Source organism: Moschus berezovskii, chromosome X, assembly GCF_049115385.1.
Source record: "Moschus berezovskii isolate FMDL1 chromosome X, NW_MosBer_1.0, whole genome shotgun sequence".
Classification (NCBI taxonomy): Eukaryota; Metazoa; Chordata; class Mammalia; order Artiodactyla; family Moschidae; genus Moschus; species Moschus berezovskii.
This window is the reverse complement of record NC_142488.1, coordinates 80194701-80205826: the sequence shown is the minus strand read 5'-3', so window position 1 is coordinate 80205826 and position 11126 is coordinate 80194701. Positions and strand designations below refer to the sequence as shown.

At 36.1% G+C, this 11126-nt stretch overlaps 1 pseudogene; it reads right to left on the bottom strand.

The window, feature by feature from the left end:
- Positions 1–1555: 1555 nt before the first annotated feature.
- Positions 1556–11126, bottom strand: part of LOC148773360 (protocadherin-11 X-linked pseudogene) — a 183380-nt pseudogene continuing 173809 nt past the window's right edge.

Here is an 11126-nt window from a genome sequence, read left to right as displayed (position 1 = left end):
ACACAGTTTAATCATAAATTATATATCTTTAAGTTGCACATTACAAAGTCTATATCTAATTTAATCAAGAAGAAATATTCACTCCCCCCATCCCAACTAAAACATCATTTAGTGTAAAACTGAAACAAGACATTCTCTCAGTTTTGCTATTGAGGAAAATTAAGTTCATGGTGTTTCTGTAAATTAATGAAATGTGCACATAGAAGATCACTACCAGTTAAGAGGACCAAACATAAAATAAAGAATAGACAACAAAAGGAAACTAATGTTCCCTAGCATTACTCATGTATTCTTTGCTTAGAATGACATATCTTATTTCACATGTGAGATTTTGTTGCGGTTTTTTTTTTTTTTTTTTGTGTGTGTGTGTGTGTGTTATTGGGGTATTTCTTCTCTACCCCAAGAAGCAGTCATGAACCTTATTTCTCCCTCTGTACATCTCCTTAAACTTCTATACTGTAACACATTTGATGTACATTTATAATTATGTCTCTTGAAAAGTTCCTTCCTTTCATCTTGTTATCAGTGTTTTGCTTCAGTAGGTTGAGCTAGAATGATAAAAATCCCTTAGTCTTAAAGGTTTAGTATATGTTTTTTTCTACAGTTATATTTATTTGGAATAACTGTTCAGTACATCCACCTTCTTTTTTATTTTCTAGTCTGTTATATACAAATTTCAGAAGATAAGGCTCAATTGTTAATGCAATATAGGCTTAAGATGACAGATACAACATGATTTCTGATGCACTTTACAGTAAACTACAAAGATAAATTTAACAAAAAAAAGAAAGAGGCCCTTTTTAGCAGTTAATTGCCTAATTTGGGCACAGTTATTGCACTTTAGTGTCTCGAACTCTACTAAAGAGTAGAGAAAAAGTTTACTGACAGAAATCTATAGAGTTTTTATAAGTTCTTTACTGAAAATGTATATATAAAGTATATCAACAATATATTCTTAAAATAAAAGTGGAAACCATGAAACAGAGACCAAAAATATGAAATATTTACACTTCCTACTGTTCATTTTTGCAAAAAAAAACTAGTAACAGAAAAGTGGAGACAACAACAAATATCAAACAAAAAGGCAAAATGTTACTGTACTTACACCTTCTAATGTTGTCTAAACTAAAGTTTAGATGGAATAAAGATACTCTTGGAAAATCAGATATTTGCTAGTTTTTCATTGGCTACATACTGAGTCCAGAAAAAACAGAATGGAAAACAATCAGTAATATTGCACATGTTGGTGAAAAGAAAAAAGTACAGTGCATCAGAAGTAATATATACTATCTTAATATCTGTCATGATTAGACTTTCTGTACAAAAGGATGTGATTTTTTTCAATTTTTATTTTTAAACACACATTCTAAATTAATCAAATTGTAAATTTACTTTTAACTTTGGACTAAGTGTCTAGCTCTAGACTTGATTCTGTTACAGGTTTCTATTTACATAGCTATTTACAAATCTAACAATTCGAAGTACTCACTGAAATTGGATTTCAAACTTTGATTATAAACATCTTGTTGGAAAATGTGAAGTAGCTGTTTTAGCTTTATAAGGGATGTTCTTCCATAATGGGAGAATCACCCCTAGAGGGTCTAGCCTCTTGGTCTGGAGTGAAGGTTGTCAAGGGAATGACTTTAATCGAATCATCACTAGGATGAAGCCTTTCAGACATAGCATAAAACTGAGATCTTGTACTGCCTTGTACTCCTTGGTCAAGAGAAAGTAGTCCTTCAGGGTCAGCACCTTGCCCCCAAACCTGCTGCAGACCCATTGGTGGTTGTGCAGGGCTGCAATGAAGGGAAGCAGGCTGTGGCAGAGGAGGACTGCAGTGGATTGCAGCAACCTGTGCCAGGGGAGGGCTGTAGTAAAGGGCTGAGGCCTGTGCTGGTGGAGGGCTGTGTTGAGGAGCCTGTGCTAGAGGTGGGCTGTGGTGGAGAGAAGAGGTCTGTGCTGGTGGAGGGCTGTGGCATAGTCCTATAGGCTGGGTCATTGGAGGACTGTGGCAGAGAGCAACTGTTTGTGTCACCAGAGGGTTGTGTAGGCGAAGAGTTGTCTGCATCAGGGGAGGGCTATGGCATAGAGCGGAGGCCTGTGCCTGTGAAGGGCTGAAATGCATCAGAGAAGCTGGCATCCAGCAGGCATCAGAGTGGCCCAAGATGAGACATTCTTGAGTGCAGTTGTCAGAGGCCTCTTCCACGGTAGGTTGAATAGTTATTTCTGCAGCTGTTAAGGTGGGAAACAAATGATAAAGTTTATGTTTCAAAAGATGTGTTTTTAACTACTTAAATCATATTATTACAAGAATGCTTAATAATCTATATATAAATGCATCAGAGGCTTCTAATATTTTCATAATTGGTACTCGATTTGTCACAAAGTAATTTCTACATTAATATAAATAATCAGGAGTGAGTGGATGGCATTTCATTTTTATAATTAGGATACTTTGGCTTAGTCTCCCAAGTGTAGATATTTTAAATTGTGTTTATGACTGTCAATGGAAGCTGTGGTCATTGATCTATACACACAAATCCGTTGAAATATGGTCCCGACTAACACAAAAGGTTGACATGAGTGAAATGAATGGAAAAACCAGTACAGAAACTTGTAAGGAACTAACCATTTAGAGCTAACGATTTGGTTAAGAATATAATTAATTAATTTGAGAATAGATCTAAGAATAAATTATGTTAATTTGGAAACAGTTTATTGAACACTAAGATATACCTTTCAGTTTCAGGAATGAAATATAGCTATAGTTATCTCAAAGACAATTGATTTCTGTACTCCTTATTTTCTGAAATTTGACAAAATCAGAGTTTAGCAGCATAAAGGATTACAGATCCAAAATACTTAGCTCTAAGCTATGAAACTTTTTAAAACTCCTTTATAAGGTTTTTGTAAAATTTTAAAATGCCAATAGGTATCAAATTTCAATAAGTATACTACACAAAGACTAGCAAAGGAAATAAAGAGTAGCTATATCAATATAAAAATTGACTTTAGAACAGAGTGCTATTAGTGATAATGAAGAACATCATATCATAATTTTTTAAAAGATCTTTTCTCTAAGAAGGCATAACAATCCTAAAAGTAAAAAATAGAAATTCATATTCCTGCAAATTCTCAACAGGCTATAGAGTCCAGGTACTGTCATTATCCTATCATACTTAAAATCAAGGAATAAAATACATGAGAAATGATTGTCACAGATAAGAATAATTTTGTCCATTAGATAACCATTTACCTTTCTTTACTTAGAAAACACTTTAAAAATGTCCCTCTGAGATTAACATTTAAAATATTCTATATTTTTGCACAGTTATATTTTAGAAATATTTGGGAAGGTAAAGTTTTATGTATTTGGAGTTATATTAAATGATAAATGCATGCAAGGAAATATATGAACACACACAAAATTATATTTTATTTCCTTGCCATCAGAAAAGTAACTATTCTGGCAACCTTAAATTTTACAAAAAAAGAATACATCTTAGTTTCAGCATTGACTTATTTGCCTCTTTATGATGAGGAAATAGATGCCAAGTCATTTCACTGAAATCTGTGATTTATAGAAATTCCATTTTTAAGAGTTTTATTGAGATATAATTCACATGCCATAAAATCCACTCATTTTGTTTGTTTGTTTGTTTGTTTGTTTGGTTTTGCCATATATTGACATGAATTTGCCCGGGTTTACATAAGTTTCCCCTCCTGAACCCCCCTCCCACCTCCCTCCTCCCTTTATCAATTCAATAATGTTTAGTCACATAATAGTGCCACTATCATCACAATTAATTTTGAGACATCCTTATCACTACAAAAAGAAACCTGGTATTCATTAGCATTCACTGGCCACTTCTCCACATACTCCACAGTCCTAAGCAATCATATCAAACTCCACAGACCCAAGCAACCATTAATCTACCTTTTTCTTCTATAGACTTTCCTATTCTAGACTTGTAATGTTAATGGAATCCTTTCAGTGAAGTATTCTGAGACTGGCTTGATTCATTTAGCATAATGTTTTCAAGGTTCCTCCATGTTGTAGCATGTGTCAGTACTTCAATTTTTTTTTTTTTTTTTGCTCAAGATTATACTTTGTATGAGTATGCCACATTTTATTTATCCATTCATCAATTGGTGGACATTTGAGTTGTTTTTACTTTTCGGCTGTGATGAGTAATGTTGTTATGAATATTGTTTAAAAGTTTTTATGTAGACACAGTTATTCATTTCTTTTGGGAATATACCTATGTATGGAGTTGCTGAATCATATGGGGCAAATTCTATGTTTAATGTTAAGAACTGCCAAACTCTTTCCAAATTGACTGCACAATTTTACATCACCACCAGAAATATATTAAGGTTCCAATTCCTTCACTCAGTTTCTGCAAAAATTCAGTTTGGATTTTGCAGATTTTTTTTTTTACACTGAGGAAATCAGAATGGAAAGAGACACATGTACTCCAATACTCATTGCAGAAACTGTTTATAATAGTCAGGACATGGAAGCAACCTAGATGTCCATCTGCAGACGAATGGATAAGAAAGCTTTGGTACATATACACAATGGAGTATTACTCAGCCATTAAATTTACTTATTTTAATTGGAGGCTAATTGCTTTACATTATTGTATTGGTTTTGCCATACATTGACATGAATCTGCCCCGGGTGTACATGTGTTCCCCATATTGAACCCCCCTCCCACCTCCCTCCCCATCCCATCCCTCTGGCTCATCCCAGTACACCAGCCCCGAGCATCCTGTATCATGCATTGAACCTGGACTGGCGATTCATTTCACATATGATAATATACATGTTTCAATGCCATTCTCCCATATCATCCCACCCTCGCCCTCTCCCACAGAGTCCAAAAGACTGTTCTATTCCTGTATCTCTTTTGCTGTTGAGAGTGTAACAGGCAGGAAGGCCAGAGATCTCCAAGCAGAGGAGATAGCCTGCAACTGCCAGACATTTTTATCTCTCTTAAGTGGCAGGAAGAAACAAACTAGGGATATTTTTTTTCTTCTCTATACAAATTTAAAAGGAAGTTTCTCTTAAAATACTGTGTTGCCATAATGACACCTGGTTTCACCTGAAGTTAACTATTCTCAAATCTTGAGTTAACCAATGCATTTTTCTTATGGAAATGTTGGTCTTAAGCTATGTTCATGTACTACGTGTTTACCCCAGACTCTATCTTCAAGTCGGTTCTGCCAAATGGCTCAGAACCTACTTGACAAACCTGTATGTTATACTCAGATATTGTTCCCTTAATCTATGTAAAATGAAACTATTTGTATGTTAATCTGCCCTTCTACAAGATTCAAGTTAATCATTTTATGGCCCGGGATGAATCATCCAGTGTCAAAATTATCCCCAAATGCATCTTATGGGTGAGGGGCCTGGTGCCATTCTGAGCCTTAAGACATTCCTTTCTTTCATTAACAGACTGCTAGTGACTATATAACATTCAGCTGAAGACTAGCAGGGGGGTACTCTTTCTGCCCCCTTCTGATGTCTATGTCAGAAGCTTTCTTTATCTCTTTAATACTGTAATAAAACTTTATTACAAAAAAGCTCTGAGCGATCAAGCCTCGTCTCTGGCCCTGGATTGAATTTTTCTCCTCTGGAGGCCGAGATCCCGGTGTCTGTGTCATTCCGCAACAACTTTTCACTGTCTCGTATACAGGGTTATCATTATCATCTTTCTAAATTCCATATATACGTGTTAGTACACTGTATTGGGGTTTTTCTTTCTGGCTTACTTCACTCTGTATAATAGGCTCCAGTTTTATCCACCTCATTAGAACTGATTCAAATATATTCTTTTTAATGGCTGAGTAATACTCCATTGTGTATATGTACCAAAGCTTTCTTATCCATTCGTCTGCAGATGGACATCTACGTTGCTTCCATGTCCTGGCTATTATAAACAGTGCTGCGATGAACACTGGAGTACACGTGTCTCTTTCAATTCTGGTTTCCTCGGTGTGTATGCCCAGGAGTGCGATTGCTGGATCCTATGGCAGTTCTATTTCCAGTTTTTTAAGGAATCTCCACACTGTTCTCCATAGTGGCTGTACTGGTTTGCATTCCCACCAACAGTGTCAGAGGGTTCCCTTTTCTCTGCACACTCTCCAGCATTTATTGCATGTAGCCTTTTGGATAGCAGCTATTCTGACTGGTGTGAAATGGTACCTCATTGTGGTTTTAATTTGCATTTCTCTGATTATGAGTGATGTTGCGCATCTTTTCATGTGTTTGTTAGCCATCTGTATGTCTTCTTTGGAGAAATGTCTGTTTAGTTCTTTGGCCCATTTTTAGATTGGGTCGTTTATTTTTCTGGAATTGAGCTGCAGGAGCTGCTTGTATATTTTGGAGATTAATTCTTTGTCAGTTGCTTCATTTGCTTCTGTTTTCTCCCATTCTGAAGGCTGTCTTTTCCCCTTGCTTATAGTTTCCTTTTCTGTGCAGAAGCTTTTCATTTTAATTAGGCCAAATTGTTTATTTTTGCTTTTATTTCCAATATTCTGGGAGGTAGGTCATGGAGGATCCTGCTGTGATTTATGTCGGAGAATGTTTTGCCTATGTTCTCCTCTAGGAGTTTTATGTTTTCTGGTCTTACATTTAGATCTTTAATCCATTTTGAGTTTATTTTTGTATATGGTGTTAGGGAGTGTTCTAGTTTCATTCTTTTACAAGTTGACCAGTTTTCCCAGCACCACTTGTTAAAGAGATTGTCTTTTCTCCATTGAATATTCTTGGCTCCCTTGTCAAAAATAAGGTGTCCATAGGTGCATGGATTTATCTCTGGGCTTTCTATTTTGTTCCATTGATCTATATTTCTGTCTTTATGCCGGTACCATACTGTTTTGATGACTGTGGCTTTTTTGCAGATTTTTATAGGATTGTATTGAACCTGAAAATCAGTTTGTGATTTTAACAGTATTAAGACTTAAACAGCATTAAATCTTCCTATCTTTGAATATAGAATGTCTTTCCACTTACTTATATCTTTAATTTCTTTCAGTAGGTACGTATGCGTTAGTCACCCAAAACTCGAAATAAAAGTGAAAATCTAAATTGAATGTTTCAAATACTTTTACTATCCATTTGACCACATTAAACCAAACTCCTAACTGCCAATCCATTGTGCCCTGGGCTATGGTAAGTCACTTCAGTTGTATCTAACTCTTTGTGTCCCTATGGACTGTATCCCACCAGACTCCTCTGTCCATGGGATTTCCCAGGCAAGAATACTGGAGTAGGTAGCCATTTCCTCCACCAGGGCATCTTCCTGACCCAGGGATCGAACCTGAGTCTTCCACACTGCTGGCAGATTCTTTAATTTCTTTCAGTAGTTATTTTAAGTTTTTCAGAGTAAAAACTTTGCATTCCCGTTGTTGAATTTGCTCCTAAATATCTTATTCCACTGTAAATGGAAATGTTTCTTTAATTTCTTTTTTGGAATGTTTATTGCTAGAATATAGAAGTACACTTGATTTTCATGTATTGCTCTTAAAGTCTGTAAACTTCTCAGGTTGATTATTAGTTTTAATAGGTTTTTAGTGGACTTCTTAAGATTTTCTGTATACAAAATCTGCTCAATATTATGTGGCAGCCAAGATGGGTGGAGATTTCAGGGGAGAATGGATATATATATATGGCTGAGTCAATCTGCTGTGCATCTGAAACTGTCACAACATTGTTAATCAGCTACACTTCAATATAAAATTAAAAGTTTATTTTTAAAAAAGAATAAAAGAGCAAGGAGCAAAGTATAAATGTTCTTTCAAAAATGAAGCAAGAATACAAATGGATGCCTCGGCCCGTTTGCTTTGGTATCAATCTTGGCAGTGCAAATCAAGGACCATGAATGGAAATAAATAAATAAATACTCCATCAAGATCAAGGTAGAAGAAATAGTAATAGCTCATAAATAGGGAAACCAAAGACCAAAGAAGTTGAGTGCATTGTCCAACATCACACAGCCAAGAAATTCCAGAGTCAAGATTAATCTCTGCTTCAGTTTACTTGCAATATCTCTTAATTCCTGCTAGTATAAGAAATTGCTAATTTTTCATTTCCCCTACTGTATTTATTTTACACATTTAAGGTAGAGAGTGGAATTGTGCCATAGTTTGACCATTCTTTGGCATTATCTTTCTTTGGGATTGGAGTGAAAACTGACCTTTTCCAGTCCTGTGGCCACTGCTGAGTTTTCCAAATTTGCTGGCATATTGAGTACAGCACTTTCACAACATCATCTTTCAGGATTTGAAATAGCTCAACTGAAATTCCATCACCTCCATTAGCTTTGTTCGTAGTGATGCTTTCTAAGGCCCACTTGACTTCGCATTCCAGTATGTCTAGCTCTAGGTGAGTGATCACACCTCCGTGGTTATCTGGGTCGTAAAGAGTTTTTTTTTGTATAGTTCTTCTGTGTATTCTTGCTGCCTCTTCTTCATATTTTCTGCTTCTATTAGGTCCATGCCATTTCTGTCCTTTATTGTGCCCATCTTTGCATGAAATGTTCACTTGGTATCTCTAATTTTCTTGAAGAGATCTCTAGTCTTTCCCATTCTGTTGTTTTCTTCTATTTCTTTGCAATGATCACTGAAGGCTTTTTTTAAATCTCTCCTTGCTAGTCTTTGGACCTCTGCATTCAAATGGGTATATCTTTCCTATCCTCCTTTGCCTTTCACTTTTCTTTTCACAGCTTTTTGGAAGGCCTCCTCAGGCAACCATTTTGCCTTTTTGAATTTCTTTTTCTTGGAGATGGTCTTGATCCCTGCCACCTGTACAATGTCAAATCCTCCATCCATAGTTCTTCAGGCACTCTGTATATCAGATCTAATCCCTTAAATCTATTTCTCACTTTCACTGTATAATAGTAGGGGATTTCATTTAGGTCATACCTGAATGGTCTAACAGTTTTCCCTACTTTCTTCAATTTAAGTCTGAATTTGGCAATAAGGAATTCATGATCTGCACCACAGTCAGTTCCTGGTCTTGTTTTTTTTTTTTTCTGTATAGAGCTTCTCCATCAGGCTTCAACAGTATGTGAACCCTGAACTTCCAGATATTTAATCTGGATTTAGAAAAGGCAGAGGAACTAGATATCAAGTTGCCAACATCCGTTGGATCATTGAAAAAGCAAAAGAGTTTCAGTGAAACATCTACTTCTGCTTTATTGACTGTGCCAAAACAAACTGTGAAAAATTCTTAAAGAGATGGGAATAACAGACCACTTGACTTGCTTCCTGAGAAATCTATATGCAGGTCAGGAAGCAACAGTTAGTACTGGACATGGAAACATAGACTGGTTGCAAATCAGGAAAGAAGTACGTCAGGGCTGTACATTGTCTTCCTGCTTATTTAACTTATTTGCAGAGTACATCATGTGAAATGCCCAGGTGGATTAAGCACAAGCTGGAATCAAGATGGCCAGGAGAAATATCAATAAATATCAGATATGCCGATGACACCACCCTTATGGCAGAAAGTGAAGAGGAACTAAAAGCCTCTTGATGAAAGTGAAAGAGGAGAGTGAAAATGTTGGCTTAAAACTCAACATTCAGAAAACTAAGATCATGGCATATAAAACTTAGACCACATATTAAAAAGTAGAGACATTAGTTTGCCAAAAATGGTCCGTTTAGTCAAGACTATGGTTTTTCCAGTAGTCATGTATGGATGTGAGAGTTGGATTATAAAGAAAACTGAGCTCCGAATAATTGATGCTTTTGAACTGTGGTGTTGGAGAAGACTCTTGAGAGTTCCTTGGACTGCAAGGAGTTCCAACCAGTCCATCTTAAAGGAAATCAGTCCTGGATATACATTGGAACGACTGATGCTGAAGCTGAAACTCCAGTACTTTGGCCACTTAATGCGAAGAACTGACTCATCAGAAAAGACCCTGATGCTTAGAAATACTGAAGGCAGGAGGAGATGGTTAGATGGCATCACCTTCTCAATGGACATGAGTTTGAGTAAACTCCATGAGTTGGCGATGGACATGGAGGCCTGGAGTGCTGCAGTCTATGGGGTTGCAAAGATTTGGACATGACTGAGTGACTGATCGGAACTATAAGATATAGGTAATTAAAGTACATCTCTACATGTTTTCTCAGAAATTAACCTTGACAATAATCCAAAATATCTTTTTAAAAAATTTTATCACTTAACTCTAATTAATTCATAGTGGATAAACCATGCAGGTACTAGTTGAATAGAGACTATCAATTCAGTAGCAGAGTTTTAATAGTAAATAAGCAGAAATGTAGTGATATTATTTGTCCCTTATAAACTCTCTTTTCCTTAAGTAATGGACATAGTAATAGTATAATTTATGACTTTAAAAAAAATTCACAAGCTACAGCAAAGTGAAGACATATGTTCAGAGCTACTAAATGTATTCTTATATGCAATTAAATAAATGGGAGATTATTCACAATATATATGTATGTGAGTGCAATTTATAGAAAATCGTGTTTTTAGCTAAATGTCTTAAACTCAGAATTCAGACTACCTTGGTGAAAATCCTCGTTTTAATTAAAAAAAGTTATAACAAACTTCATATTTGGATATCTAAGTACAGAAAAGTCCACCAGCTACTAGTGAATCAATATTAAATAAAAGCACATAAACGGAAGTATAATTAATTTTCTAAGAGTTCCTATTTGAATGAGTGCTACTAAAATATTCTTTAAAAGAGGAATAAGATGGAAGAGGAGTAGATGGACATGGAGTACATCTCTCTCCACAAACATATCAATAATACACCTTCAGACACAAAAGTGCATGCAGAACACAAGCTGAGGGCTGACAGGAGTATATGACCGGCAGAAAAGAATATATAGAACCACGTAAAACTCAGTAGAATGAAGGAACTATGGGAAAAAACACGAGTGTTAGTAAGACTGGGCCTGCCCTTGGCTGTTGGGGGAACTGAAGCAGAGATCCAATCCCCATAACAGGGCAATTGTCTGAGTCAGGAGAAGCACTTGAGGCTGGGAATGAAACAACTTATCTGTAGCAGCCTAAATGGAATGAGACTAAGACAATCCTTGTTACAGCCATACATACCCCAGACAGGGTCCCCTGGAAG